Raw genomic sequence first — 6,015 nt, forward strand, 5'->3', positions numbered from 1 at the left:
GTTCACTCTTTCAACTTGGCCATTAGACTGAGGGTGATAAGCAGTAGCAATATTGTGTTTCACATCATATTTGTCAAGAAACCACTTAAGCAATTTGTTCACAAAATGAGAACCTTCATCATTAATAATAGCTCTTGGTGTCCCAAATCGTGTAAACACATGCTTATGTAGGAATCGCATGACTACCTTAGCATTATTTGTAGGGTATGCTTCAGTTTCAACCGACATGGATGCATAATCCACATCAATTAAGATGTATTTGTTCCTATATAAAGAAGGAAACGATCCTAAGAAATTAATGCCCCATACGTCGAATAATTCAATCTCCAAAATGTTTGTTAAAGGCATCTCATTCCTCCGTGATATGTTTTTGCTCCTTTGGCATCTATCACAGTTCTTCACATAAGCATAAGCATCTTTAAATAGTGTAGGCCAAAAGAAACCTGCTTGCAAAATCTTTGCTGCAGTATGCGCACCACCAAAGTGTCCCCCACTTGGAGATGAATGGCAATAATGTAAGATCTCAGCAATCTCACTTTTAGCTACACACTTTCGGATTATATTATCTGCACACTATTTAAACAAGAACGGGTGCTCCTAGAAATAATACCGACTATCATGAAAGAATTTCTTCCTTTTTTGGTATGTCAATTCTCGAGGAATTATTCCACATGCAAGATAATTAGCAAAATCAGCAAACCAAGGTGTTTTATGAATTCGACTTACCTCAAATAAGTGCTCATCTGGGAAAATTCTCGTTGTTAGGCACATGTGATTGAGTTACCTCATCTTGCTCCATCCTTGACCGATGATCAGCTACTTGATTTTCAACACATTTTCTGTCTTGGATATCAAGGTCAAATTCTTGGAGTAAAAGTATCCAACGAATTAGCCTCGGTTTCGCATCTTTCTTCGTGAGCAAGTATTTAATGGCCACGTGGTCAGTAAATACTATAACTTTGGTACCTATAAGATATGAGCAGAATTTGTCAAAAGCAAAAACTATAACAAATAGTTCCTTTTCAGTTACCGTATAATTTAGTTGGGCTCCCGTCAAGGTTCTACTTGCATAGTAAATGGGGTGGAACACTTTATTCCTTCTTTGACCTATCACATCTCCAGCAACATAATCACTTGCTTCGCGCATCAACTCAAAAGGTGTGCTCCAATCAGGGTAATGATTATTGGGGCTGATATTAACCCTTTTTTAGCTCTACAAAAGCTTCTAAACATGCATTGTTGAAATCGAACACTGTATCTTTCTCTAACAACGAACACAGTTGTTTAGAAATTTTTAAAAAAATCTTTGATAAACCTTCGGTAAAAACCAGCATAACCTAAAATTTTTTTGACTCCTTTCACATTCATTGGGGTCGATAATCTTTCAATTAAGTCCACCTTTGCTTTGTCGACTTCAATTCCTTTCTTTGAAATTCTATGCCCTAAGACAATCCCTTCTTTAACCATAAAATGGCATTTCTCCTAGTTAAGGACTAGATTCGTCTCTTCGCATCTCTTCTGCACCTTAGCTAAATTACTCAAAAAAATATCATACGTGTTGTCAAAAATAGAAAAATCATCCATGAAAACCTCAACAAAATTTTCAACCATATCAGTGAATATTGCCATTATGTATCGTTTGAATGTTGCAGGTGTATTGCATAAACCAAAAGGCTTTTGCCTAAAAGCAAACGTACCGTACGGACAAGTAAAGGTTGTTTTATGTTGGCCTTCCAGGGTGACAACTATTTGGTTATATCCCAATAACCATCTAAAAAACAATAGCATTCATTACCTGCCAGTCAATCTAACATTTGATCCATAAAAGGAAATGAAAAATGGTCCTTTCGAGTCACTTTATTCAACTTTCTGTAGTCAACACAAATTCTCCAACCAGTAACAGTTCTTGTTGGGATCAATTCATTACGCTCATTCTCAACAATCGTAATTCCACCTTTCTTCGGCACACACTGTACCGGACTTACCCACGAACTTCTGGAATAGGATAGATGATTCCTGTATCTAGCCATTTGGTCACTTCCTTTCTCACAAATTCCTTCATAATAGGATTAAGCCTCCTTTGCCCATCAATTCGAGCTTTTTCACCTTCCTTTAGAATAATTTTGTGCATGCAAAATGAAAGGCTTATACCTCAAATATCAACTATAGTCCAACCAATTGCTTTCTTAAATTTCTTTGGAACAGAAATTAATTGCTCCTCTTGATCTTTTGTCAGTTCAACTAAAATAATCACAGGCAAAGTAGAACAATTACCTAAATAAACGTATTTCAAATGGGAAGGAAGTACCTTTAGTTCAAGTGTAGGTGGTTCTTCGATTAACAATTTGGGTTGCACAAATTTTCTGACTTCTAACTCCAACGGTTCAAACTGTGTGGATTGAATAAAATTCTTCGGGTTGGCTTCCATCACCGCCATGTTTTCTTCACCTTTTTCATCTTCTAAAGGGTCAAACCCTAAGGCTTTCTCCAATGGATCTTCTTCAAGATGGCTTTCCATGGAAATCAAGGTTTCTATTTCTTCCATAACTGAGCACTCTTCTGTCGGTTCAGGAAATTTCATCGCTTTAAGAATGTTAAAAGTTACTTAATCATCTTGAACTCGTATGGTGAGTTCGTCTTTCTGCACATCAATTAACGTTCTTCCCGTTGCTAGGAAAGGTCTCCCAAGGATAATTGGCACTTCCTTATCTGCTTCAAAATCTAGAATAATGAAATCAGCAGGAAAAATAAATTTATTGGCTCTTACCAAAACCTCCTCGATCTTCCCTTCAGGGTATGCTAAAGATCAATTCGCTAGCTGGAACGTCACAGTTGTAGGTCTTACTTCTCCTATCCCTAGCATCTTGAAAATAGACTTAGGCATCAAGTTGATACTTGCTCCTAAGTCACACAAAGCTTTACCACAATAAAATTCACCAATGTTACAGGGTATCATAAAGCTTCCTGGATCCTTCAATTTCAGTGGCAACTTGTTCTGTAGGAACGCACTGCACTCCATTATTAGAGCGAAAATCTCATACTTACTCAGTTGTTTCTTCTTGAATAGTACATCCTTCATAAACTTCATATAATTCAACATTTGTTCTAAAACCTCCACCAATGGAATATTGATGTGTAATTGCTTTAGAACATCCAAAAAATTCTTGAATTACACCTCCTATTTCTACTTATGTTGCTACAATGTTTGAGGATATGAAGGTGATGGAACTTTCGGTTGAACCGGACAACTCTTCTGAGTAGGTAAATTTGCATCCAAAGAAGATGTTAAAGTATCTGAATTCACTAAGATAGGATTTACCTTGTCAGTCTTTGCAGATTCTAACTCTTTTGTTGTAGGGACTTCAACAGCTGGCTAACTTTCCCCCTTTTCAATAGGCTCGTCCTTAACATCAATCAATCGGGGTTCCAAAATTTTACCACTTCGCAATGCCACTGTCTTGATATGTTCTTTACCCAAATTTCTTGGATTCTCAGTATCGCTTGACAAGGTTCCTTGTGGTATATTACGAAGCTCCGTAGCTAACTGACCTATTTGGTTTTCCAAATTTTTCAGTGTTGCTACTTGACTTTGGATCAAAGTATCATTCTTCGCCATGTATGCCTTCAACAAGTTCTCCAAAGTATTTGATGATTCAACTTGAGGTGGTTTTGGAGCTTGCTGATTAAACCCCTAAGATTGGTTAGGTCTATGCTTTATAAAGTTGTTGTTTGGTCTATTTTCTTGGTTACTCCAAGAAAAGTTGGGATGATTACACCATAAAGGATTATAGAAGTTGGACTGGGGTCCTTTTCCACTCCTATTTTGATGTTGGTTCCCCACATAGTATACTGACTCGAGATTCAATGGGCAATTCTTGAAAGTATGACCTTTCCCACAGTACACATAGGAAACTTGGTGGCTGAGCTACAAAATTATTAGCACCATTAAAGGTAAATTGCTTTAACATAGAGGAAATAAACAATACCTGAGCTGATAACGAAGTGAAAGCATCAACTTCATGAACTCCGGCTACACGTCTTCCTGAAGCTGTTCAATTTTTTGGCCATTGATAGTTGTTGCTAGCGATCCTCTCGATGATCTCATAAGCCTCATTATAAGACTTAGACAAAATTGCACCATTCATAGAAGTATCTACTATCAAACTTGTATGTGCATAGACAAAATTGCACCATTCGTAGAAGCATCTACCATCTATCTTGTATGTGTATTGAGACCATTATAGAATGTCTCTAACTGGTTACAATGAGGAATCCCATGATGAAGACTTACAAAGTAATTCCTTGAATCGCTCACAAGCCTCATACAAAGACTTGTCATCCAATTGTTGGAAAGTTGTGATCTCGTTCCTCAACTTAGCATTTTTGCTAGGCAGGAAATACTTAACCAAAAATCTCTCTGCTAATTCTTGCCATATAGATATAGAACTTGGTGGCAATGAATTGAGCCTTGCTCGTGCTCGATTTCGCAACGAGTACGGAAATAACTTCAACCTCAATGCGTCTTCAGTCACACCGGATATATTGAATGAGTTACTCACCTCCATAAACAATCGAAGGTGAAGATGTGGATCTTTCGTGGGTCTACCACTAAATTGGCCCACCGTTTGTAGCATTTGAAACATCATTGGTTTCAATTTGAATTGGGTTGCCTCAATATCTGGCCTTCTAATTCTTAGATTTAACTCAATGAAAAGCGGCACAGCATATTGTCTGATGTATCGATCCCTACCATCAACAATCAGGATAGGATTTTGTACATGTTCGGCTTCATTACCTTGGTCTTGATTTTGATTTTCAAGGTCCATCTTGTTCTGTCTCTGAGCTATTCATTCCCGTCTTCTTTGTCTAAAAGTTCTCTCAATTTCAGGGTCTACTGGGAGTAAATCGATAATACGATCTATGCTCATAAACATCTGGAAAGAAAATTACAAAATTAAAAAGAATAAGTTAGTACTGTTAGAAATAACTAAATTGAAAATAAATAATTTCACAAAAAATGACTATGGCAACAATTGATAATCCTCGGCAACGGCGCCAAAAGCTTATAATGCTCGGGTTTGAGCAAGTGTACACAGTCATTGTCAAGTAATAAGTAAGTATCGAGTTATCGTCTCTATAGGGATTATATTTGTGCTAAGTCACTTAATTTGTAAAAGTGTATTAACAATTTGATAAATAAAAACAATATAATTGAGAAGTGATAAAAAATTAAGTATATGAAACTAAATGCAGTGATCCCTAATGCAATTTATCCTAAGTATGCAAACTATATAAATGAGATAGATTTTGGCAGAATTAACACAATAAGCAATAATTATAACATAAATAAGCTAGGACAATTACTTTAATTAAACTCAAATTATTATCAACATGCTTATCAATATTCGAAAAAACATTCCATGGAAACTCGATCTTTCATGAGTTTGGAAACCACGTTAGGTCCTTTCGGAATCCTTTACTTAGTAAATACACATTTTACTGATCCTTATTTACTAAGGGTTTCTCAGTATTCGTGCGAGGTAACAGGGACATGTAATGTTTGAAACAGTTTAATCACACAAATCTAAAAACTATGCAGATAACAGAGCCTGGTTAGGGATGTTATGCAACCTGCAATTTAATCGGGTTAGGATCTAAATTGAGCATGCATATTTCAATTATGCGTCCATCAGCCGTCGTTTGGTTAGGATCGCTCAGCTGATTCATGTGCATTTCAATCACGTATGAATGAAATACAGACTTGATTTTAATTAAAAACATGATCGATTGAGGCACAAATATTATAAGCATGAATCAAATAATTATTATTAAATCAAAGCAATCATCCTAGCTTAAATAAAATTAAGCTATCATTGTTGTAAAAAAGAACAAAGAAAACATAGCAAACGTTCTTGAATTAAATTAAAGTAAGAAAGATTAAACCCAATTCAGAGTCTAAATCAGAGTGGCTGTCACCCAAGACTCTGACTGATGAGGGCTCCTTCGTTCCTTCAC

At 36.3% G+C, this 6,015-nt stretch overlaps 1 non-coding gene across 1 annotated transcript; it reads left to right on the top strand.

Annotated features, from left to right (window-relative positions):
* Window positions 1-4,271: 4,271 nt before the first annotated feature.
* LOC121203828 (small nucleolar RNA R71) lies at window positions 4,272-4,376 on the top strand. Its single transcript, XR_005898763.1, has one exon. It is a non-coding gene; the product is annotated as a small nucleolar RNA R71 (small nucleolar RNA).
* The last annotated feature ends 1,639 nt before the right edge of the window (window positions 4,377-6,015 follow it).

The sequence above is a fragment of the Gossypium hirsutum genome, chromosome A07, assembly GCF_007990345.1.
Source record: "Gossypium hirsutum isolate 1008001.06 chromosome A07, Gossypium_hirsutum_v2.1, whole genome shotgun sequence".
Lineage (NCBI taxonomy): Eukaryota > Viridiplantae > Streptophyta > Magnoliopsida > Malvales > Malvaceae > Gossypium > Gossypium hirsutum.